The 26,816-nt window shown below is 44.4% G+C and overlaps 1 long non-coding RNA gene across 1 annotated transcript in view; it reads left to right on the forward strand.

Moving 5' to 3' along the window:
- Positions 1-579: 579 nt before the first annotated feature.
- Positions 580-26,816, forward strand: part of LOC142830871 (uncharacterized) — a 208,011-nt gene continuing 181,774 nt past the window's right edge. The window contains exons 1-2 of the long non-coding RNA XR_012906405.1: positions 580-647; positions 734-885. This is a non-coding gene — a long non-coding RNA (uncharacterized LOC142830871). The remainder of the gene's footprint in view (positions 648-733; positions 886-26,816) is intronic.

Raw genomic sequence — 26,816 nt, forward strand, 5'->3', positions numbered from 1 at the left:
GCACTCAACCCAATGAAGCTGTACCACTGCAGGGGTATGGCTGTGATTTCAAGAACTAGGAAGGGTACATTCCTCTTATGTGGAAGAAAAGATTTTTAAAGGGGTTCTTAAAATGCATGTGTCTGTAATAAGGCCAAGCAAATTGAAATCTGGTACAAACTCAGTGTAGGAAATTCTGAACAGGGAGATGAATGGAAGAGCAAAACTTTTGAGAGTCAAAGGTATGAAAGACTGGAGAGGACATTCCCAGTGAAGGAGGCCTTTGGAACTTGGAAGTTGCTCCTCTTCTGTCTGACATTGCCTAGATCTCATGACCCTTAGGGCATGCCTCAAAATATAGTCCATTTGAAAGGGGCTTGATGGAGGGATTCTTCAGGGTATTTTTAGAGGTCTGGTGTTGTATTTTAGTTCTTCTGAATTGCCGGCTTGTTTATTGAATTCAATGTGGGTGCTTTGCTGCACTGCCAGGTTTGTATAAATTGCTTTAAATAACAGCCAGGGCCTATTTTTGTATTTAAATTGCGATAAATACATACATACATAACGTTGACATGGCAGGTATGTTTTATATTTGTATAAGAAAGGATTGAAATTGTGCACTGTATTTTGGATTCCCATCAAGAGAGCATTTAGAGCATCATTGGATTGTAAGTATTCCCCCCCCCCCAAAAAAAAATAAAACAAAAAAAACAACCAACCAAACAAACAAACCCACACCCAACCCCAATCTCAGTCTAGTTTGTAGAAAAAGTGTTTGGAGCAGTCAGCCCTGTTGAACTACCCTTTTCCTGCTGAGTGTTAAAAGGAAGGAAGACCAGCAATGGAGGTTGGCTGGAAGACTAATGAGGAACCAAAGGAGACCACCTGGCCAGAGGAAGACTCCAGGTAGCAAAGCTTGGGAAAGAGTAGAGAGTAAGCCACAGGATGGACTGGAGGAGTAACAGCTAAGACCAGAGGGTGGGCAGAAGAGTGCTTGAATTAGGGGAAAGAAGTCAAGCCCCTCAGTAAGGAAGAATTAATCCCAGTCAAGACCGGGGAAAAGATTTTGTGTTTCATTTATTTTAGACTTAGATTCTCTGGAAGGAGTGGAGTTTTGTTGATTTAGCTGGAGGGCCACGTCACTGTAGCAAGTAACTTCTCTTCTGGTATAGACGGAAGACCACTGGGGAAACTAAGGCAGACCAGCACACAGCTCTGAGACTGAGTGTCTTGCCATAGACAAGATGTCTAGTCATAGATTCATAAATGTCATAGACTCATCATTCAAATCCTAAGATGTGGTGACCATCCGCAATTCCTGTTGCTGTCCATGGAAAATACAAGTACAGGCAGTCCCCGAGTTACGCGGATCCGACATATGTTGCGAACGGGGCTTTTCTCGCTCCGGAGGACGGGAGCGGTGGGACGCCCAGATGCGCCGCGGTCCGCCGCTCCGTCCTCCGGTGCAAGAAAAGCTGCTCCCCGTCTCCCTGGTCTGCAGGGAGATGGGGAGCAAAGCCTTGGAGCACGCCTGCAGCAGGACAGCCCGGGCGCACTTGAGCTGTCCCCCTGCGGGCGTGCTCCAAGGCTTTGCTCCCCATCTCCCTGCAGACCAGGCTTTGCTCCCCATCTCCCGACCAGCAGACCAGGGAGACGGGGAGCAAAGCCGCGGAGCACGCCCTATACCTGGTCTGCTGGTCGGGAGACGGGGAGCAAAGCCTGGTCTGCAGGGAGACGGGGAGCAAAGACTTGGAGCACGCCCGCAGTGGGACAGCCCAGGCGCGCTTGGGCTGTCCCCCTGCGGGCGTGCTCCGCAGCTTTGCTCCCCATCTCCCTGGTCTGCTAGTCGGGAGACGGGGAGCAAAGCCGCGGAGCACGCCTACAGGGGGACAGCTCAAGCGCGCCCAGGCTGTCCCGCTGCGGGCGTGCTCCAAGGCTTTGCTCCCCGTCTCCCTGCAGACCAGGCTTTGCTCTGTGTCTCCCGACCAGCAGACCAGGGAGACGGGGAGCAAAGCCGTGGAGCACGCCCTATACCTGGTCTGCTGGTCGGAAGACGAGGAGCAAAGCCTGGTCTGCAGGGAGACGGGGAGCAAAGACTTGGAGCACGCCTGCAGCAGGACAGCCTAGGCGCACTTGGGCTGTCCCGCTGCAGGCGTGCTCCGCGGCTTTGCTCTCCATCTCCCTGGTCTGCTGGTCGGGAGACGGGGAGCACGCCCGTAGGGGGACAGGTCAAGCGCGCCCGGGCTGTCCCGCTGCAGGCGTGCTCCGAGGCTTTGCTCCCCGTCTCCCTGCAGACCAGGGAGACGGGGAGCAAAGCCTCGGAGCACGCCAGCAGTGGGACAGCTGCAGCGCGCCTGGAATGTCCCGCTGCCCGCGTGCTCCAAGGCTTTGCTCCGCGTCTCCCAGGTCAGCAGACCAGGGAGACGGAGCAAACCCTTGGAGGACTTGGGTGGTCCCGCCACCCCTGTCTCCCTGGGCTGCTGGGGGGGATGCAACTAGTGCCCCCCCCCCCAGCAGACCAGGCTTTTCTTGCCTACCCCTGGGGTAGAGCAGCTGGGGTCTGCCGGGTTGGTCCCGCAGCGCTGCTCCGGACCAACCCGGCAGCACCCCAGCTGCTCTGCCCCAGGCGTCCTGATTCAGCCGCTGCTGGTCAGTTTCAGCAGCGGCTGAATCAGGACGCCTGGGGCAGAGCAGCTGGGGTGCTTCTGGGTTGCTCCAGTAGCGCTGAGGAGCCACGCTACTGGAGCACCCCAGCTGCTCTGCCCCAGGCGTCCCCAAGTCAGCCACTGCTGAAACTGACCAGCGGCTGACTACAGGAAGCCCGAGGCAGAGTTGCTCTGCCCCGGGCTTCCTGGAATCAGCTGCTGATCAGTTTCAGCAGCAGCTGACTTGGGGATGCCTGGGGTTCTTAAGTTGAATCTGTATGTAAGTCAGAACTGGCGTCCAGATTCAGCCGCGGTTGAAACTGATCAGTTTCAGCAGCGGCTGACGCCAGTTCCGACTTACATACAGATTCAACTTAAGAACAAACCTACAGTCCCTAGCTTGTATGTAACCCGGGGACTGTCTGTATGTAGAATTTGGCCCTTGGAAGCTAGTTCCCTTGCGGCAGGGATAGCTCAGTGGTTTGAGCATTGGCCTGCTAAACCCAGGGTTGTGAGTTCGATCCTTGAGGGAGCCATTAGGGATGTGGGGCAAATCTGTCAGGGATGGTACTTGGTCCTGCTCCAAGGGCAGGGCACTGGACTTAATGACCTCTCAAGATCCCTTCCAGCTCTATGAGATGGTATATCTCCATTTATTAGTGAAGATCTCTAGTGCAGTGTTAAAGAAAGTGTTCCACAAAATCACTTTGAGAAACACATTAACAGGCTGTCCCATTTGTTTATTTACTCAGGCCATGTGGCTACAAATTCAAAAAAGGGCAAATGCTGAGTTTTTCATTTAGCAGGGAATATTATACACAGGCCTAGTTTGGGACTAGGAGCAGTGTTTGAGCAGTTTTGTCTGTCCTCCTTGGCAACCAAGGAGTTATAGGATCAGACCCTGATGTTCTGTAAGTGCTCTCTGTTCTCTTTGCTTAAGTATTTGAGATCAAGGCCCTTTAAATCAGTGGAAGGCTCCAATTAACTTCAATGGGTTTTGAATCAGGCCCTCATAGAGATCCATATTGGGTCAGAAATGGTGAAGAGATAATTGCAGAATTATGATGTAAAAAGGATGAGGCATAAATTTAGGTTTGAAAAGAGACAAGCATTCGAAGGATTTTGGATCTTACTGCATAGAATATAGTAATGCCAAGTCCAACTAGTTTAAATAATTCTAAGTAGCATGTTAAAGTATATGGAAGATGAAAAGAAACACTCATCAGGACTTCAGAGGGGTAACCATGTTAGTCTGTATCTGCAAAATCAACGAGGAATCCTGTGGCTCCTTGGAGTACATCTACACTGCACGCTTATTTCGAAATAGCTATTCCAGTATAGTTATTCCAAAACAGCTTATTTTGAAATAGCATGTCCACACTAAAGGGAAACATCAAAATTAGTCCGAGGCAAGCTTCCCTAATGTAGATGTGCTATCTTGATTTAGAGCCCCAGGAGGCACTGGGGAGGAATAACTTAGAGTGGCCCTGGTAAGGGGCTATTTCAAAATAGCAGCAGTGGAGCATCTACACACACCTTATTTCAAAATAGCTCTTTTGGAATAGGCGTTATTCCTCATAAAATGAAGTTTACAGATTTCAGAATAAGCCGTCCATTATTTTGAAATTATTTCAAAATAATGAAATGGCTGAGTAGACACTCGCATTGTTATTTCAAAGTCAGACCAGTTATTTCAAAATAACAGTGCAGTGTAGAGATTAACAGGTTTATTAGGGCATAAGCTTTCATGGGTAAAACCCTACTTCATCTGATGAGTTGGAGTGGAAATTACAGAGGCAGGGGAGTAAGTGGTTGGAGAGGATGCCAGGAGCAGCACCCATGCTGAGATTTCTTGGATTTCTTTATTAATTGGCCAACTTTGAATCTTTGTTAAAAAATAGCAAACCAAATTCTTTCCCATTGTCACTTCTGTGATTTAACTTTATGTAGCCCATAGGTGTCTGTTTTCTGATATTCGCTTTCAGACACATTGGACAATTCAGAATTGTAGCGGTTATATCATGGGGATCCATTTGACTCATATATGTTAGGATAAAGGGAGTGCCTCTATTTGCATTAGCCACAGAAGGATTTATGCACTACTATCTTAACTTATCTGAGCTAGGGGTGTACGGGGAAGTTTATTCTACTAATGGTTGAACTACTCTTCAGATAAAGCCCTCCACTGGATCCCTGTAGCCCTAATTAATCAGCTGGTAAAACAGTAGTTGATAAAGACAGGCTAGTTTAAAGTTCCAATAGCCTGCAATTGGAGATAACAAGTGAGTCCCTCTTGGCAGAGAGATATGAAAGTAGGAGAATGATCTGTTATCACAGGGAACGTGGCAGCCCAATGAAAAATGTGGTTTGCCAAAGGAAATGGCAAAGTGAAACAAAACAATCTGATGTTTCTGTTCAAAATAAAGAAGTCTCAATTTTTGTTGTTTTGGGCAGACATTGAACTTATTTTTGTAAATCTGCATAATATAAGCAGAATTATCAAACTTCATATAGCAAGGTAAACTGATTCCATGCGAGTATGCAAGCTAATGGCAAATTCCTACAGTTATTTTTAATTAGTTGCTACAATAATAATTGTTAACCTTTGCTTACATGCTTATGTGTATTATAGAGAGAGATACTAGAAGATTTACCTGGTGTTGATTGGGTCCTTAATTTGGATGAGGGGTTCAGTATGAAGGCTGCCCCAGGGAGACAGGACAACCCCAGCCCTTTCTTCTCTCCCTGGGGAAGCTCTCTCTCACTTCAGCAGCTTGGGGCCAAGTGAGAAGTGCCTGTCCATGGCTGCCGTAGCTACAGCCGGGTGTGGGGGAGCATATCCCCCAGCTGGGGAACATATAGACACACAAACTCTCTAACATATATAGTAGATAACTGTTCCTTTCTCCACTCCTGCCCCTGCTGGCCCAATGGGGTTATAGTTGTCTTGGTCCCCAGCTCTGGCCCCTTGTTTCCCCCTATGGTCATTCTGCAGAATAACCTTCCCTTCTACCAGATCCTTCCCTTTCCATTTTATGAGAAACAATCACATTCCGTGCACAACCAAACCTTGACCTTGCTTTAAGTTATGATAAGAGGAAGCTGGATACCAAACTGGGTGGGATCTAGCTCTTACCATCTAAGAGGAGTTCATGAACAAATGGACTCATGAACGGACAGACAGACACATACATTTCTAAAATATATAGCAAGATATATATATGAAGAGGAAAGAATGCTTGTAGTTAATACAATGGACTGGAACTCCTGAGACCTAGGATCAATTCCTCTGTGAATTTGGCAAGTTGTTTGGTTTCTTTTTGGTCCTCGTCTGTTTTTTACTGAAATCAAGAGTAAGTTACTCACCAAAAAGATCTGCTGTTGACTTCAGTGGTGCAGGATCAAGTGTATTGCATCTCATCTGTAGAATGGGCTCGGTACCAATACCCCTTTCCTTCCACTTTTCACCTCTTTAGGTTGTAAGCTTTTTGGAGCAGGGACTATGTCCTATTATGCATTTGTATAGAACCAAGCACAATGGTGGCCCCAGTCTTGGTTAAGGTCTCTACATTTTATTGTTTAAAAAAAAAAAGAAAGAAAAATTTAAAAACAGCATCCTGGACACTTTCACGGCAGCCCAAGCATAAGGCTGACTTGCAGGCATGCACAGCTGGCTGACATGTATGCAAAACTCAGGGTTCGGTTCACATTCCCTGCACATTCTGATCACAGATCTATGTACTTACATCCTGTGACCTGAACATGCACATTGGAACTTGGGCATGTGGAGTGTGCTGCAAGAATGCATCAGAAAATGTGGACAATGAGAACACCACCACAGATAAATAGAGTGTACCAAGTAGTCTTATCTAAAGGATGGATATTTATGACCTGAGGCAAGAGCCCAGTGTTAATGATTGGCATCCTCGGAGATTTTAGCTCTTTCCAGGGCAAAATTACAGCCACTGTGCAAACTTCCTCCTCCCAATCCACCTCTCTTCCCCTGAAGCTTCAAAAGTGCATGAGTGCACGGTCAGGCTGAAATATTTCAGAGGTTTCTTTGACAGCCCTACACAGCCTGATGTTGTGATCTTGTCGGGCTCAACAACACTGGGCTGAGTCACTATTCGGATGGGAAACTATCCAAGGAAAATCCAGGGGTGTACTGGAAGCGGTGGTAGTTGTTTGGCTTCCCTCTGAGTCAGTACTGAGCAGTGTCCCAGTACATTGTCAGGAGTCACTGTGGTGCTAGAGCGGTCAGCTTTCAAATGAGAAGTAACACTGAAACACTCCCAACTTGTAGCTACTTACAAGAGCAAGGGCGGTAGCCAGTGTTCCCTCTAATTTTTTTCCATCCATCTATGGAATAAATTTTGTTACGTGCACCGAGGCATGTGCACTGCCTATAGAGAAACATGCTGCTAGCTGCTGCTGGCTGTGGCTGCTCTGCTAATCAGTTGGGTGGCATTTGAATCTCTCCTGGGTGGCCACCCAAGTACTCGCCTTAGAGGGCACACTGGTGGTAGCTTCCCTATATCTTAAGTAAATGCCAATAGATAGATCAGATCGTCTAGAATTCCAGTCACGTGCACACAGACTGGTTTCTTGGTGATTCTTTAACTCTACCCTCTTGTAACCTCCTGTAATTCCTCTCTTCAAATTCCATGCAGATTATTACACAGGGACCCTGTAGCTTCCTGGTGAGCTCAGGAAGTGCTGGGATGGATTGTCAGGTTATACAGGGATTAATTACCTTTCGTGGCCAGCCTGAGATTGAAGTGGGGGTGTCCTTAGCTATTCCAATGGATAGATCATATATTCTAATCTTGTGTAAATTAGTCTATTCTGCCATATTGGGCATAATAACACAGTGGCAGATACAGGTTATTTGACTCAAATACTGTACATACAATTTATTTAAATCTAAGAATTCAAACCTGCTTAGAATTTGATTTTACTTGTGCTTGAGCTCTTCATGGAGGATTTTATTCTGGATTACTCACTACATTTTTTTTGCCTTGCTTATTAAGTAAAGATAATTGACTGGAGCCAGATTCTCACATGGAGAACAATATCTGCTAAATCATGGGGCTTTCTAGTACCTGCTTAGGGGAAGGCACGCTTAGGAGTAAGAGCTCCTAACTCCTTTACATTGTGTCAGGAGCAGAGAGGTTTTCAGCATTTGCTGTTAATTTGCAATATTGTATTTGGCAGCCATATGCAAAAATATTTCCTTTGTTTTCCTTTTTATTTTCACACCCTTGTGTTAAAAGTAAGACAGGTTACAGGCCAGTGGTGTATGTGGAGAAGACAAGGGGCTTAGCAGGTTTTATTGGACATGGAAGCTCTTTAAGGTATTTTAATAATAATGTGTAATGTCTTTAGAGAAGATAAGATAAAAGTAAGCCTTCTAATTACACTAATAAGGAATATTTGAATACACGTGGTGTCTGCCGTGAGTTCCATTATCCGTGTTGTGTCAGCGGATGCAAAAATTACAAATTGAGCCTGGCGCTGAAGGCACAGGTCATAATGTCTCCTTTTGATAGTAGCACACATTAGCCATGGGAGGCTGGATTTTCAAGTGGTTGTGAAGTTTTTAGACACACAAAAGCTGGGCCATTTCATGTGCAGCACAGGCTGAATTGGACTTATGCATTACAGTCCAAGTTGTACAGGTTGCACCTTCCTTAGCCAGGACTCTCTGATCTGGCAACATCCATGGTCCAGCAGGACCACAGATGTTCCTGGACCACAGAGTCCAGGTATAGGGCAGTCTGGCCATGGAGCAGGGGCGTGGTAAGGGGGGCCTGGCAACTCACCCAGGATCCCTGTGTTGGGGGAGAAGAGGCGGGCAGTGCATCAGGGATTTCTGTCTTCAGTGGCTGGGCAGTAGTGGGGGGCTGGCCCTGGCCATGCAGCTCCAGCTCCAGTGGTGACCATGGAGCTCCAGCCTGGGAACCCATGGCTGGAAGGCAGCAGCGGGGCTGGCCTGGATCCCTAGCCTGAGGGCAACACAGATCATGAAGAGAGGGACCTCCCCTGGTCCAGCAAATTCCCTTGTTGGGGACCAGTAAGGTCCTGAGGGTGCTTGACTAGGGAGGTCCAACCTGTAGCAAAGACCATTTCCATTAGGCAACCCCCTGTTAAGCAGCCATTTCTAAAAACTCCCACCTTTTCGAGTACATGCTAACTTGGCCATCACTTAAAGGCTTGCCTCCATAATTTGTTTATTTGTGTGATGTAATAACCACAATTCCCAATCAGGCTCAAGGCCTCATTGCGCTGGTTGCTCTACAAATAGAGAGAGTCAAAGATTCATTGCCCCAGTGAGCTTATATCAAGATACAATACATGGGTGTAAGTAACAATTGGAAGATGAGGGTAAAAGTGATTGACATTCCTGGTTCTCATGCTTACATGAGACTACTTGTCATTTTTAAAGGTTTTGTCATAGAAATAATAGTCTGTGTTTCATAGCATTCATGAAAAAATTTGCTAACAAAATTAAAATCGAGTTGCCTATTCAACTGTCATTTTAGTGCAAAGAAAGTTTTTACTGCTACAAATCACAAAATAATTCCAATAGTTACAGGAACAGTAGTGGAAGGATTTACGAGTTTCTGCTCCAAATGTACTATGTATGGTAATTATTCAATAAAATGCATAATGTTTGAAGTTTAAATCTTACACATTTAAAACTGTGCTTTTACTTCCCTTTTGCAAGCACATTAATAAAAAATTCTATGACATATATTTAATTTCTTGAGCTTTCCTGTAAGTGTAATCTACACAAAATTACTTTGCCCAGTCAACGACAGGCCTTACCTGTTAGTATTACTATATTTCCTCTGATCTTCCTGCTGTTGGCATCAAAGGAGTCTAACTATGGATAAATTTACCCCCCTTATTTTAAAACTACCAACTTCTGATCTTTTTCTTCCCATTCTTCCTATTCCTCCTGACAGTGTTAGGACATAATTCTACCTCAGTTTTTGGTTGAAAAAAATATAGCATTCCACGGCCATTGATTTCAAAGGATTTACATGTGTGATTAAGCTGGATCCTTGTATTTCTCTTGCCAGTTTCTTCAGAAGATAGACATGAAGCTGATGATTAGTTCCCAGCACTACTTTCTCTTTTCCTTACAATAGTTTGACACTAGTATAACCCACACACCTAGTAGTGGCACTTAGACTACAGTACTTACAGGGAGAGATAACAAGTGAGCTCTACAGCCTAATTTGAGAGCCAGCTGGCTTTATAGCGTAAGCAGTAGAGGCTTCTATACTAAGCTCCAGAGGACTCAGGTTCAAATCTTCCTGCGGGTGGTAACCTTAGCTTAATATTTAAGAATCCTTTGGGCAGACTTAGCTGAAGAGATTTAGATGGGGCATGTGTAAGCACCCAGACTTTTAGTCCCTGATCTAATCCAAATAATGGCTTAGTTTGTCCCTGGGAATCTGCCAGTCCAAGGCCACAGGAAGCAGTAATTACACCTGGAAAGGGAATACAGGGACTTCAGATCCCTCCTTTTCCTGCCCCTCTAGGATGTTTCATGTACCATGTGTTGGATAATAACATGAGAGGCTCTATGTCTTTAAAACTAAGCTGACTCTATTGACAGAGAACTATTGACATAGATGCTGTTGCTGTCATTAGAATTCCAGTCATGTGCACACAGACCAGCTTCCTGGTGACTCTACCTTAAACTCTACTCTCTTGTAGTCTATGTTCCTCTCTTCGAGTTCCATGCAGATTATTACACAGGGGCTCTGTAGCTGCATGGTGCAGCTCAAGAAGTGCTTGAGATAGACTGTCAGGTCATGCAAGGATTTATTACCTTTCCTGGGCAGCCTGAGATTGAGATGGGGGGTGTCCTCTTTTATGGAGCTGTGACCAGATTAACAACAGCCCTGCTGGATAACAAACAAACCTTACCTTCACTTGAGTTGCTCCTTCAGGACAGGCAGATTGTACTTCCCTGTGCCCACAAAGGCGAATCTAGACCCCTTCAAACCTTTCCGGGTTCATTCCCATTGCTGTTGAAAAGTCCTAGTTCCAGGAACTGTATGTTACCTCCAGTTTATCCATGTGCCATAGAATGAAACTGTGACACTTATGAGGCTTAACGTTCCTATTTATATATTTAACCATTAACCACCCTCTACACCCTTACACAGGAAAAAGATACATTAAAGTAACATGAAAAGAACATTTCCAGCATGGGGATTGAGCTGTGTGAATCCCATTAACATTAATGGGAGTTGTTCTCCCTAAATCCCCATGTATCTCATTAAAATATACCTATTAGTGTCAGGCTGAAGCCTACAAAAGCCAGGAGTTTCTGAGTTAAAGCTGAAACTTCATCATTAATGTATCCCATTGTGCCTAGGTATTGCAACACCTTTTCCCTTCTCAGATTCAAAGTAACTTTTCTTCATTGAACTTAAAACAAATCTGCCTTGATAATACAGTAGGCTCTGCTGTAGTTCGCACCATTTTTGCTCTTGATCACATTGGAAATGTTTTCTGTCTCACTCAACTAGTCCAAAATAAAAAGAGACAATATAGCCAAAATAGCTTTTAACCCCCTCATCCCTCTCCAGTGAGACCTGGGAGATGAAATATAAAATACTGAAGTCTTTGGCAAAATCACTGCTGTTCGAAACATCTACTTGATCTAGCTCATCTAGTCTGCTAGCTCAGAACACTGCAATATGAGGGTTGTAAATGCTCGTCATTAGTCTAATACTTTTTAAAAATAAGAGCTAGGAGTTCTGTGTTAATCATTAGCCTAAAGCTCTCTAGGGAATATGTATCCAATGGGATGTCAGGCTCTAAGGACCAAATAAGTCTTATTTACACTATGCTTACTCTACAGCACAGTGATAATGCAAAAGGGGCTTTATAATGCGCATAAGTCCAGTTCTACTCTATGGACTTTTGTGAGGCAGGGATGTGATGAGGTGTGATTTGCAAGAGACATAGTTGTGCCAGTGGGCAAAAACTGTACCTGGTTTATTTTGCCCCAGGGAGCATGAAGAGGGAGGAATGCAGCTGGAATGAGTTACACAGGCATAAATGCAGCTTTGTTGGTACAAGTTGTATCTACATGAGGAGCTTTGTCAGTACAATAAACCAATGTAACTATGTCAGCAAAAAGCTCCCAGTGTAGATATGGCCTCACTGTAACCTGCTCCCTGTTTAAGAGCTATGCGTTTAAAAGGCCCGCGTGTAAATGGAGGTTTCTTAGGTAAGTACATCCATCAAAAATGTGTGCAGTTTTGTTGTGTTAAAAAGTTGAATTGTGATTGAGTGTGCCTCCCCTTTGAAACGCCGCAGTGGTGTTTCAACGGAGCAGTGCTGCATGGAGCCCAGGATCAGCTGGAGAACCCTGGAAGTCCCCATGCAGTGCATTTCCGAGGGGCAGAACATTAAGAGCCTGGGATCAGCTGAGGATTCCAACTGATCCCCGGCTCCGCTATTGCAAAGCCCCTTTGAAGTGCCAGAGCAGCACTTCAAAGAGGCTTTGCAACACAGAGCCAGGGATCAGCTGGGCACTCCAGCTGATCCAGAGCTCCACTTGTGCTGCCCCTTTGAAGTGTCATTTGGAGTGGCACTTCAAAGGGGCAGCGCAGCATTAATGCCTGTGATTAATGCATTAAAAAATTAACGCGTTAATCCTGTCCTGCGTTAATCGCAGGTGTTAACGTAGGTCAATTGGCAGCCCTAATTCAGCTCTGTCCTGGGCTATTAGAGAACTAAGACAGCTTGTCTCTCTCACCCGCAGACATTAGTCCAGCAAAAAATATTGCCTCATCTACTTTGTCTCAGCAGAAAACTTAATATGCAGACAACTTCACTCCAGTCAATTTCATTTTCTTCTTTAGTATGGAAATAATTTTTCATCTTATGATTCAAGTTTCCGCTGATGAGCAAGAATAACCTTAGATACAAACAAGAAAAGAAAGTAATTACACAGTATCTCTGTGTGTATTTCTCTCTCTCTAGTGTGGACATCTGTTTTAACATATTGCAAGTACATTGTCTGAACTCTAGGTCTCTAACTGTTGCCTATTAACCTATGACCAGTATTCCCGGTCTCAACGGAACTAGATCCCAGCTAGACGGAGAGCTAGAGTTTGTTCAGTCAGGAGGAACTCTGGTAGGGCTTCTTCCAGTAGCTTAACCATTAACAATAAGCAGTGAAATGAGTCATCCGTACTTTATTTTTAATTAGAGCTGCGGTGAGCTCAAGCTTGAGATCTGTTTTCCCCGCAGAGTCCTGAGCGGAAATCATCAGCATTCTCCTGATACTAACTGTGCATGTATTTCTGTAAAGCAACAGTGTTATATTGTTGTGCATACAAACAGCGGAGCAAAACCTAACACCATTTAAAGATTCTCATGGGCAAGATCGCGTAATTCAGATTGTCTTCATTTGCTCAGAGCCATTTCCTTCAGCCCTATTTTTGTTATTAATGGCTAAAAGGATGAGAGGTAATATTTGGGGTGGGGAAGAGAGTGAAAATATTTAAATAAGGGAGGGTACTTGTTTTAAAGTGCTTTAGATACAATTTTCATTAACATTTTTTTTGTCTGCTTGGACCTTATGGAATAAATAGACTCATTGGTTCTTTAGTAAAATATTAGATCTGTATTTGAAAATCCTTTCAACTCTCTTCACATCTAGCCCATGAACAAATCGAGTACTTTCCTGTAGGAAACAAAATGCTGATGACTAATAATCTCTAATACCTGCAAATCCATTCAAGTACACACATGCCAATATGTAATTGAATGGTATTAATGTTATTAAAAGGAGGACTAAATCCAGTGTTAATGCTTGGTGAAACAACTTTTCTGGCTGTAATGATGTTGCAGTAGATCTGGGGTGCAAATAAATATAGTGGTTATAAAGGAAGCCAATTTCTAAACTATATTGCAAAACAGCTGAAAAAAAAGTAGTTTTGGTGTGCTGTAGACTTGTGGTATTTTGGGTGATTTATACAAATGTTAACAGCAAACTCAGAGGAGTTTTCTACTAGTGTTGCTTGAAGATATTGTTTATTTGCAGGATACAAAATATATTTTTAAAAGTTTGTATTTGCAGCATGATCTAGTATATAGGGAGTCGTGGGACCTGGACTCCAGTTCATGGCATGGCCAATAATCTGCTATGTACCCTTGGCCACTTCATCTCTCTCTCTGCCTCTATTTCTCCTTCCATCCTTTGTCTGACTTGTCACAATGCCCAGTTCTTATCTAGACCTGTTCCACAATAGAGTTCGAACTGCTTTGCAAGGAAGGTCAATGGCACCATCCCCATTTTAAAGAGGAGGAAATCGAGGCTCAGAAAGGGAAAGAGATTTGCCCAAGTTCACCAGAAGATCAGTGGCCGAGCCAGGATTAGAACCCAAGTTTTCATTGCAAACCTGAGCTTCCGTCTCAGCTGATGACTCCTGGCCAACTTGCAATAACAACATTCTGTATAGGTATACAATCTTTCCCCTCTGATACCTATTGGATATTATAACTGCTCCCCATTACAAATCAGTCTGGATAGATTGGATTAGACCTGGAGTGGCCAAACTTACCTACCCTCCCAGCTCCATGCACGAGCCACAGTTTGGCTATTCTTGGGCAGTGCATGACCTGCCAGCTGGGGGAGGCTAGCCCCTAGCCCTGCCTCTTTCACCTGCCTGCCAGAGCCCTGAGTCAATCTCCCAACCCCCAGTTGCTGTTCCCCGCCCTGGTAGCCTGGAGCACTGGACAAAAGGTGCTGACCAGTTCTGGAGCACCAGGAGGCCAGGCAGTGTGACCCCAGCCCTGGAGCACCCAGAGAGTGGGTGACAAGACTCCAGCCTCCCGACACTGGGAAGGAAGGTGGGTGGCATAGCTCCAGCCCCTGTTGAGGTGGAAACTACTCCTGGCAATATAAGCCAAGTGCCAGAACACTAGGAGGGCAGGCAGCATGGACCCAGTCCCTGGAGCACTGAGAAGGCAGGTGGCACGGGCTCCAGCCTGTACAGGGACCACCAAACATGGAGAGTCACAGAGAAAGTTTGAGGGGGCAGCCTGGGTGGGGGGAAGGGGGGGCAGGACAGAGCATAGGCAGGGCCATACCTGGCTATTTGGGGAGGCCTGGCCTCCTCCAGCCTATGATACCACCTGCTCCTAGGCTAGAAGTAATGGGCATGCTGGGAATTTGGTTTGATTTTTGCTATTTTATCAATCGTTCATGTGGTGATCAGACTTGGTGGGCAAGTGAGTGACCAAAACGTGAATGCTGACAGGTGGAGAGCCATGAGGACACCGTCAGAGTCCTGGCATCCATTAGGCTGGTGATGCTTGGGCCGAGGTTGTCCCCCAAATCAGGTTGCTTTTGAGGTAGCGCAGCACTGTTTGAGTGAGAGCAGAGAACAGCAGCAGCAAGGGAAGCAGAGTCAGCAAGAGAGACCCTGCGCCCAACCAGTCAGACTTGCATATGTTTAGTAAAATGTCCGGTACTTTCTGATTTTTTTCCCGGCAAGAAGGTGAAAATCCTGCACTATCTGGCTCAATATGGAGGCAGCCTGGCAACCCTAATGCTTACCGGGTTCCACAGGGGAGCTCTCCAGCCCCGCACAGGGAGGCAAGATGGCAGGTGGCCAATAGCAGCCTGTTAGGGCCAAAAAGCCTCACCACATTTTTTGTAAAGGGACCACGCGGTGTTTTTTTTGTTTTGGTTTGTTTTTTTTTGCTTAATATCTCTCAGGGTTTATTATTCGGCATTTTTTCAGAAACCATCTGGCAACCCTAGTAAAAGCTATGCCAGTCTATGCCTATCAAGTGTCTATTCCTTTTGTCTTCATCTGTGTTTGTGAACACAGATGCCCTAGGCTGATCTTTGGGGCTATCTACACAAACTCATTACAATAATAGAAATAAATAGTACCATTAATATAAGTTAATATCCCCCCCCATTCGACAAATTTACACAAACATTAAAAAAAAGCAAATTCTTGGTCTCCAGCCTCTCTTTTCTTGTGTTTGCACTAGTGAAACCGAATGACTGACTGACTGGTGAACTACATTCAAGAGACATGGAGCAGCTATTAAAAATTCAGTTGTTACTGCAGATTTGTTAGTGACTGTGTTTTGAAGATAGAATCCTTGTATGAAAGGACTTCTGAGAGCTCAAAGGCATCTGAAAATCATTTGGCTGCCTTGCCTCCTCATTGGCTTGAATTATGTTTTTGCTCTAATTGAAACCAATAGTATTTCATATGAACTTTTAATTAAATGTTGTAATTTATATTAATCCATTGGATATTTTGGCTAATTGCTACCAGACTGATCATATCTTAGGCTCCTTTCTTTCAAATAATTATTTGAATCTGAATGGTTATCTACAAACACATAAATGAACCAGAAGTGAAGAGAAGATCTTCCTGTATTGTTAGACTTTTTAGAATAAAATCACTGTGGCCCCAATTCAGCAAAGCACTTAAATCCATGTGCAATGCCATCCCTGTTCAGTTACATGTACTTAAGCATTTTGCTGACATGAAACCTGAATGATGAGAAGTCAAATTTTGCACAGAAACTGTGAACATAAGAACAGCCATACTGGGTCATACCAAAGGTTCATTTAGTCCAGCATCCTGGCTTCCAGCAGTGGCCAATGCCAGGTGACCCAGAGGGAATGAATTGAATAGGTCATCAAAAAGTGATCGCACCTCTGTCTTCCATTCCCAGCCTCTGACAAATAGATGCTAGGGACACCATCCCTGCCCATCCTCCCTAATAGCCAATAGCCTCTCCTCCATGAATTTATCTAGTTCTTTTTTGAGCCTTGTTAAAATCCTGGCCTTCACAACAGCCTCTGGTGTCTCCCTTTAATGTCTTAAATGATTGTTCACAGACTATAAATAATAAATAGCAAAGAGTCAAAGTGATGACTTTGCGTCCACCTCTATGTGCTGTAAATTGTGTATTTAAACTATAATAGCATTCATTCATCCAGTTTGTGAAGTATTTGAGAACAGAAAAAATGGCTAAAATATTCAGGTAATTTAATCCTGATTCATATTCACACATTTAACTATAGTATGACCAGCTGTAGTTAAGATAATCTGTAACCGAATCCCCATAATGCCTATACTCCATGGAGAAGTTTAGAAAGGATTGAGAGAATTAAAAAGAATTGCAATTCCCTTACTTTTGATTCCTAACCATTGCCATCTCCTTATGATGTAATACACCCTTCAAACTAGGAATCTGCCTGACTAGCTATGAAAATATGCATGTCAACATAAGGAACAAAGGGCGAAATTGTAGTTCGTACTATAAAGGTGTTAGCTAATTGTTAAAAATAAAATAATTTCATTGCCAGTTTGCAACAGTTCAGAGATTTTACAAGAGCCTCCTCCCCTGACTGACAGTAATACACTTATTCACTTGAAATCTTCATGGCAACCTGCATCCGGAACAATATTGATATCAGAGACACAGATGACAGCAGCATACAGTCCAGGGTATGGGTTAAATATTTTCTATGGGTATGAGTGAGCATAATTAACCAAGATGGATTTGTGTTGGAGGGTTGTGCTCAAGGGCCAGTTTAGTGATGCCTGATGCATTTTTCACTACCTACATGTTATTTACTTGTTGCATAATAGAGGCTCTGTATATGTCTAGTTGTATGATTCTATGATGACCTGTTTTTTTCTTGGCATCTCTCATGTGCTTACTTTGCTATTCTCAGTAGATGTTATGGGCTTAATCGTGCATGTCCATTGTTCATATTCCAAATGTGGGAACTGTCACAGAGTTTGGAGAGGTCTGTGATGGTTACATGTATGACCACTGAGATCCTCCAGTTCAGTATCACTCTAGAACTTCTAAATTGATGATGCTAAGATGCACAAACTTTGGCTGCTGAGCACAGGTGCATTTTCATTTGTGCCACTGACTGTCACCTGTGGATTCCTGGGTGATTCTTGTTTCATGCCATACATGGAGCTCTGTTGCTTGATCATGAGTCATTCAACATGAGCCATCAAGGGCCAAAATGTTACATGAGTTATAGCAATAGCCCTCATCTATTTTGTGAACATGATGCACTACTTTATACATTGCGCACTCTGGATTCTACACCTGCCCCGTCATGTCCCCTTAGGATAAGTCGTGTTTCAACAGGGCTTCCTATTTTTTATGTATGTTTGTGTATTTCCTTTTCATCCATGCTCTGCGGGGCTGACAATTACACTCCTCCTCCCTTTAGCTGCTTTAATAAATGTAATTGTATAACTTCTGAATCTATTTCTGAGACAGTGTTTCCTCTAAGCCATGGTTGGGGTTTAGAATTATTTGTTACTTCCTTGTTTTGTCTTGTATTTCTATTTTCTGGCACTAATTACTGGCGATATGATTAATGCTCCACATACTGGCAGCTTTGTTCCTTCAGTTTTTGTGATGATAATGCTAATTAATCCAATTATGAAAAAATACCTTCAGTCCTGATCATATGTCATATTTCTGGCTCTTTCTGTATTCTTTTCCCAAAACGCAGAAGCCATTAAAAAGCTGGCCAATTAGCGATGTATTTGTGCAACTTGAGGTAGGGAAACTTTTTAGTCTGGGTATCACTGTTGGAAATGCTGACTGTTTTGAAGAAGATGACTGTAAACAGTAACCTATTATATTGATTGTGATATGGGATAAATATAAAGGCTGCAATACAATTTCAGTTTTTCCATATGGAAGTATGATTGAATTCTTAAATCAGACTTTTAAAAAAATGTTCACGTTTTAAATGACCTTCTAGATCAGCCGGTGTCAGGACTCATTAAATTGACTGCAGGGGTGCTTAGTCCATAGCACATCATAATTGCACCGTTGACTTTAGAAAAGATCAGGATCTGGTCCATAATAACAGTTTGGCTATGTCTACACTGCTCCTCTCTTGTAGAAAAACATATGCAAGCGAGGCTAAGCGTGGAATATCACCACACCTCATTTGCATAATTAATGAGGCTCTGTTTTTGCACAAGAGGCTTTTGTGAAAAAAGCAGCCATCTACAGAGCTCCTTTTGGTGCAAAAACTTTTCTTGCGTAAGAGCCATTCTTCTGCATTTTTTTTCCGGAAGAATGGCTCTTGTGCAAGAGGGGGGTTTTGCACAAAAAACCCTCTTGCGCAAAAATGGAGCCTAATTAATTATGCAAATGGGGTGCGCCGATATTCCATGCTTAGCTCATTTGCATATGTTTTTCCGCAAGAGACGGGCAGTGTAGACATAGCCTTTAGGAGAAGATGAGAAAATAAACCACACATAATGGATGGGAGCCATGTTACTTAATGCACTTCTACTGGAAGGCACTCAGATACTCCAACTATCAGGATGGTACAAGAACATGTATCAAATAGAATAAAATAGTAGTTACTTTCAAAATTCATTTTCTTTGCAAAATCAGAAATGGTGAGATATTACTGGAAGAGCTGAAGTGCCTTGCAGATTTCAGGCTGTGGATGCAACCTATCACTGCACAATAATTGCCGTTAGTCAATTGTATATTGTTTAAAAAAATAAAAAGTGCACTTTAAATTTGTTTCCAACAAATTATCTTCAAGGGTGACAGTTGTAGTTCTTTTTCTTTGCTGTAACTTCATCATGGCTGAAACATTTGGAAGTGTTTTGCTTCCAACTTGGCCAAAAACTTGCAAGAACGTAAGGTTTTGGTACAGTATGCCTGAGATTTCAGTATGCCTGAAAAAAATCTGCAATTCTGTAAAGAACTGTAACAAGAACAGTTGATGAGATTTTGGAGTCATTGAATGGAAATTTGCAGCTCAATCCCAGTGCTCATCTGGTATCATATCATAAACCTAGGTCTATTCAAGTTCCAGATACAAACATCGCTTCTCTGGTACATCAACAAAGCTCTGTAAGCATGCAAGGTGGATATAGCACTGGCATCCACTGGGAGGGCCATCCTTGGCTCTGCCACTGATCTGCTGTGGGACCTCAGGCATGTCTACTCACCTTTCTGTGCCTAGTTCCGCTTCTTTAGTCTATTTAGATTGTAAACTCTCTAGTAGAGAATGTCTTTTATCTTGTGTTTGTACAGGGCAAACCACAGTGAGGTGGCTGGCGAAAGTTGCTACCACTGTAGCATGAATAATAAATAAGTGGTGGCAGAATATGGGTCCTTGCAGGTCAGTGGCCTATTGGGAGAAGGTGATTTGGAGACAAACATTTCCTAGTGTAATTCATTTATTTACAAAGTACACAAGTCCCACTCTTTGGAGAAGGGGTAGCCACAAACTGCACACAAGCTGCTCCTTGCAGAAACCTCAGGTCAGGCTCGACTACCCCGTCCCCAGAAGGAGCTGCCTTGTGGCTCTGGAATGTATAAACTCGCCAATTACAGCACAGTCAATCAGCTCCATACTGGCAAAGCACTAAGTGCACACTAACTCCACAGTTGCTAAGCTCTATGTCAACCTAAGCGTCAATGAGAGGCGTAGAGCTTGATGCACAGTGGCTACAGTGCTAGGGGGCCAGTGTGGATGCTGTGGTGTACTACAGCGCTGGGTCGTGCCGCCTGTACCTCTCCCACAATACCTGTTTTCACCTCGCTGGTAATCTGTTTGAACTCTTCCACCCTGGTCTTAGGTGACCATCCCTCATACTCACTGTTTGCATTGCTTTTGAATTTTGAAAGTCCTCGTCCTGTTTGCTTGGTGACATTGGGAGTGCTCTCAAGGCATCTTTCCAGGTGACTATGTCTGGTGCTGGACTTCATCAGCATTTGGAGGGAGGAGGCCGAAATATTTATTGCAAAGTAAAATAGTCTGAAATAGCTCCCTGTGTGGGCAGCCTATTCCTGTGATTTTATTGCAGAAGGATGACTCTGCTTTCCAAAGGAAGTCCAAGGCTATGTCTACACGCCAGCCTGTGTTGGCATCACCGTAACGTATGTGAATAAACCACCCCCGAGGGACCCTAAGTTAAACCGACATAAGCGCTCGTGCACCCAATACTATTATCAGTGAGAGAGTTATCTCCCATTAACATAGTGTTTTCACCAGACATACTGGAGTAGCACAGCTGCATGGGTACAGCTGCGCCAGTGCAGGGCCGTATGCCTAGAACTGTCCTAAATAAAGTGACTTTCACAATAGTTATTCTGTATTTAACAATCTCTGTGGCTACACCTAGATTACAGCACTTACAGAGGTGTGACTGCACCACTTTGGCACTTGTGGTGGAGATGATCTAAGCCGATCATAGAAAGTCGCTCGCTGGCATAGTGAACTCTACACCAGAGCTTCGGTTGGCATAGCTTACCTTGCTTGATGCCTTTTTAACTCCTTCAGCCTTTCCTGCACTGCACATTTCAGCAGGCAGCCCTAGCTTTGCAATACAAAGGAAGCGTAGAAAGATCTAGTGCAGTGGCAGGCAACTGTGGCCTGGGGGCTGCATTTGGCCCATTGGACTCTGTGTGTGGCCCGAGAGACATTTTGTTCACTGTTGCCCACATGCAGGGTTGCCAGATTCTGCTGGTATCCATTACTGATTTTACTAAAGTGATATGTGAAGGGAGGCGCATGCAGATTGCACACAACATTGACTGTGAGAGCCGTGCGCGCTCTCTGCATCCATTCAAAGTGTTGTTATAGTGCAGTTGGCACACCCCACACATTCTAGGTACACAAGCACAGTCAGAAAACTGCCCTGGGAGACCATCTTGGTTACAACAAACTGGTGGCCCACTAAGATGAAGGAGGGCCACTCATTAAGCCTAAACTATATTGCTCATCACTGGTCTAGTGACCCAGACAGAGAAAATTTTTTCCCATACAATACTGACTATTCAGGTGTGTTTACTTCATGGCATTTTTGACATGGTCCATACACAATTTCTGTACTGCTAGAATTATTTCAATTAGGGATGTGATTTATTTTAAAGTGTAGTAATTATACTGGTACTGGTCTTGATGTGGACACACTTAGACGCCCATAAGGATGCTTTATATCAATACAGTTTAGTTTTCCTTCCATATGGGTATGTCTACACTACAGCGTTATTTCAAAATAGCTTATTTCGAAATAACGCGTCTACACACAAACTGCATTTCGAAATAGCTTTTTGCTATTTCGAAAGAGCGCGACCACACTGAGTGGACACTGAATCGCATTTAAGGCTGGCCAGAATCAGGTCTGGCAGGGCATCAGGTCAGGAGTTACTTTGTGTGGCTGCTGCCTGAAGCTATCTGAAGCCTGTGCTTAAAGGGACCATCCCTCCTTCCCCCCGGACAACCAGTTCTCAGGTTTCCCTGCTTGCTTGCCTACCTCAATGAGGGACAGCAAAACATTTTGTCTCTGTGTGCTCTGGTTGCCCTCACTTGGGACACCACAGCACTCTGCAGCATGGAGCCGGAGCTGCCCCTGGGCACGCTGGTGTTTCTCATGGATGTGTTGCTGTGAGCCTGGCTGCATTTTCTGTAGGCCGCCATCCGGGAGGTCCATCGGGGGGCTGTCAGTATCCAGGAGGCCCTGCGGGAGAGCTTCCACCCTGAGGAACACTAAGTGCCTCCCTGGTCTGCCCCTCATTCCTCCCTCACATCCTTCCACTCACCCCTTCCTAACCCCCCTTCTTGATGTCAAATAAAATACATGTATTTTCACGAACACAAATTCTCTTTATTTAACAAAACTGGGGGGGAGGTGAATGAAACTCTGGTGAGACTTGGGAGAGGGGAAGAGAGGAGGTGGGAGAGGGGAGGAGGAAACCTGGGAGGTGGGAGCTGGAAGGGGAAAGCAAGGGGAAGAAGGGGGAGGGGGAGCTCAGGGCTCAAGGTTGGGGGTCTCGCCAGACCAACTTAATTGTCATGCAAACCTGCTCTTGGGGTCGCATGTGGCCTTTGGTGGCCAGGCTGGCAGCTATCCTGCCATAGATGGCCACGTTCCTCCCTCTAGTGTGGAGATCATGGACATTGGGGGCATCGCCCCGACCCTGAATAAGGTCCATGATCTCCACCCTGAACCAGGAAGGCGTCTGCCTTCTCCAGGCCATGGCAGGCTCTTGGGAGCTGGCAGACTGCTCCTGGGGAGTGGTGGAGGGCTGGCTGCCAGTGGCTTGCTGGCTCATGTTTTGGGTCCACTGGGTCAGGGGCTGTGACTCTGACTCTGGGCTGGCAGGCTTGAAGCTGGCACAGGCACCGTGGCCAGAGTCAACCCCCGTAAGGGCTCCGAGGAGGGGGGGTAGGAGGGGAGTGTTCTTGGTTGAGGCTGGAGTGGCCACCAGGGCACCCTGGGAAGGCTGGAGGCCCCCTATTTTGATATAAGTGTCTACACAGCACTTATTTCAAAATAGCTATTTCAAATTTGGTGTTATTCCTTGTGGAATGAGGTTTACCAAATTCAAAATAAGCACTCTGCTATTTTGAATTAATTTCGAAATAGTGGTTTGGCTGTGTAGATGCTAGTAAAGTTATTTCGATATAACAGCTGTTATTTCAAAATAACTTTGCTATGTAGAGATACCCATATGGGAATAAGCTATACTGACATAGGCACCTTTATAATGGTATAATTGTGTCCATACAGGAAGGGGAGCTGATTGTATAATTTCACCTCTATAGTTAAAATAGTACAACTTTTGTGTGTAGATAAGCCCTTTAATGCTTTCAGTGGGGAGTTTCATCTTGGGTGCTTATGTATTATTAGCACCAACTGCACAAGCTATTAGCATCTTTTGCCTTTACAATAATAGATAAGTATTTGGTTTGTTTGTTTTCCAAACTCTACTTAGTTATTCTATTCACAAATAAGGCTCAAAAGTTGCATGTGCTAATTAAACACTAATAGTTAAATGGTTGGAATACGCTCGTTCATTCTTTAATTATCTTCTATGCATTATTGTAGTAAAAACGCATCAATTTGCGCAACACATGCTGATTAAAGAATAAAGTCAGAAATCAAGAAAAAAAAGTAAACATGGGGACTTGGATCCCAACAGCCAAAGCAGTTGCATTTTTCAGCTTTTCTTTACAGTGTAAATGATGATGCAAGTTGTAAGACAGTGCAGAATCAAGTCACCTAATCTCTTGCACCATTTAAATAACTGGGTTGAAAGCCTGATCACCGGCCAATGAATACCCTTGCAAAAATGTTAGCCTTGATTTCCCTCTCCAAACCCTGGGAGAAGACCCCGTCATTTAAGAAGGGTGTCATTCAAGTTTATCCTTTCAATCAGACTCTGGAGAAGAAATGCCAGTTTATTTTATGGGGGAAGTTAATCTGACAGGAGCAGAATCAAGTTTTGGCAAAGATCTGGGGTGAAAGAAAGTGAAAAGCTGCCAAGAGGCATTGTTAGCGAGAGTGGCGGGAATTAAACGATTCCCCCAAGTTAAATGCCAAGTGCACCTACATAATTTTTAATCAGCCCATAGGAAAACAAGATATTTATAGCTGTATTAAGCTTTAGTGCTCATTTACCCTGGAGGCAATACACTCATTGCAGAAATGGATTCATAATCACTTATTCCAATTTCCATGACGGTTTTATGGTTTACGTTAATAAACATGACATATGCTAATGGTTTTTAAAGAAAATAAATCTCAAAGTGTGGTGTTAATGCGCTGTGTGACATGCAGCATGGTTACTGTCCTGATCATATCAGATTCATGCTTTGATTCCCTACTAATGTGTTTTTTCCCCCTGAATTGGCAAGATCTCTGCTCAGTACTAATTTAATGATCTTATCTTGGATAACACATTTTTAATCGGACTTCAAAAATATATACTTTGAAACACATTTTAAAAAGTTGCTCTTGAATGAAAGTGGACTTTTATCCAATCATTCCCTTGGGATGCTGTTCTATCAGCGGAGTCAGAAGCAATGGATATATTTGATACATCCTGCACCTTTCAGAGGGCTGTTCATAAATAAACCTCATTAGATTGACAGTGGATCTGAGCCCCTTTTGCAGAGCCTGGCTATTGTGCTAGGCACTGTGCCAACAGAGAACAAAAAGAGGGGGCGGGAAGGGACTTCTTGTTATGTTTGTACCTGGCCCATATGTGGGGCTCTTAGGCACTACTGAAATATTAATAATAAGGTCTAGGCAGATTTGAAATCTCTGTCCTCGTAGGAGGCCAGGCACTGCTCTGTCCTTACTCTTCCTAAAGTTTGTGGTGTGCCCCAACTGGGTGAGGGGGTATGTGGGGCCATTCACCCCTTGCCCTCGGGCACTATTTGACAGCAGTAGCGGGTTGCATTTTGTGACAGGGTGCAGCAATGGGAGTTCAGAGAGGCACCGTGCCTATCTCTTGGAAGACAGATATGCAAGATGGGGGGCGGGGGAGTGCAGCAAGGAGCCACTTGCTACCTTCCCATGTGTCCCAGTCCCAGTATGGTTGTGGAGACCAGTTCCTGCTTCCTCCTAGTACTACACTGGGCACTACCTGCCTGAAAAGTAAGCAGAGTCAGAGCCTGGAGCAGATTACAAGGAGGAACTAGCTTGATTCTATTACCATTGCTGGTATATGGAGGGCTGAAGGAATTACATCAGTGTAAATAATACTGTAGTCTCAGAGACCAGAATCTGGCCCCATGCCTGAGGAAATCTTTTGATATGGTAACCATACGAAAAACTAATCCACACGCTATAAAAAAGGAGACGAGGAGGCGCTGTTGCTTGATTGTAAAAGGAACAAGGTTTCACGTCTGAGATACAGAGGATGTGTAAGCAGAAGCAACTGAAAGTTCACCCTGTCTCGAGGTGATTTACAGTGTGGCATAGGCCAAGAAGCCACTCTGGGAGGCCTGATTCTGTTCATTTTATGTGTTAATAGCCTTACAGGAGATACATGAAGTAGAGGGATAACAGTTGGCTGGTGGGGAACCAGTTAATACATGGTCAGAGGCCTGGAAGATTCAAAATAGCTCGACTAGCCCAGGAGAATGGGTAGAGAAGTAGCTTACAGAATGCTGTCTAGGGAAACAGAAGGTAATGAGGCCAGCACACTTGCATTCTGGGGACTGCCCTGCACTAGCTGCCCCAAAAGGGTGATCAGAGGAAGTACAGAAAGAAAGTGGAGTCATGGCCCCACTTCTGCACCTGCAGCCAAATTAGCCAGCCAGGGATGGGAAAGTCCATTGCTCTGCTTGGAGGAATAACGTTATGGGTAGCTTGAGAGCTCCCACTTTAAAGGCACAGTTGAACCCTGTTGTGGAAGAAGACAGATCAAGTCCCTTTCTATCGTGAAAATCCATATGAGCTATTGCTCCTAAGTTTACAGCTGTCTAAAAGGCACTTCTGCTTTCTCAAACGTCATGCCTCTCCTCAGTGCTCATGAACATTGTATTTGTGGCTGTGTGAATCTGAGTTGATAGTTTGCCGCAAACTCAAACCAAGCCAGTTCTAAGGTTGAAGTAAGTTTTTGGATAACTTATTTTCTCCATGACTTTCTTATGCATGCTGCAGTTCTTGCGGTATTTTCATCAGAACCAGAAGTTGGAAGTGTTGGAAATCTCATGGTACAATACAGCCCATTTTGGTGATCCTTCCAGCCTAGTTTTGTGGAAGCAAGAGAGAATGTACAGAGAAGAATCCAAACGTCTGGGGCTATGTGTACACTGCAGGCTTTTTGCACAAGAACACTTGTTCTTGCGCAAAAACTTGCAGAGAGTCTACACTGCATGTGCATTCTTGAGCAAGTAAATTTACAGTACAGAGTCGGAAAACAAGGCTTCTTCTGGAAGAGTTATTCCTCTTCCCACAAGGAATAAGTCCTCTTGCGCAAGAGCTCTTCCACAAGAAGGCAGTGTAGACAGGCAACATGAATTTCTTGCGAAAGACACCCCTATGGCTAAAATGGCCATCGGAGCTTTCTTGCGCAAGAGCGCCTCCATACTGTCATGGATGCCCTTGCACAAAAGCACGTCTCTTACGCAAAAGCACATGGCAGTGTGGACGCGCTTTTGTGGAAGACCTTTTGCACAAGAACTCTTGTGCAAAATAGTTCTTGCGCAAGAAGCCTGCAGTGTATACGTAGCCTAGGGGTTTATCTAAAACCAACCAGATGAAGTTCACCCACCAGTATTCTGAAAAAAGCCATGACATTGAGAGGCACTAAATGGCAGGCTGGCTGGCAGTCTCTGTTCAATGGTCACAGATGAAATGGGTTGTGGAG

Source organism: Pelodiscus sinensis, chromosome 10, assembly GCF_049634645.1.
Source record: "Pelodiscus sinensis isolate JC-2024 chromosome 10, ASM4963464v1, whole genome shotgun sequence".
NCBI classification, from domain to species: domain Eukaryota; kingdom Metazoa; phylum Chordata; order Testudines; family Trionychidae; genus Pelodiscus; species Pelodiscus sinensis.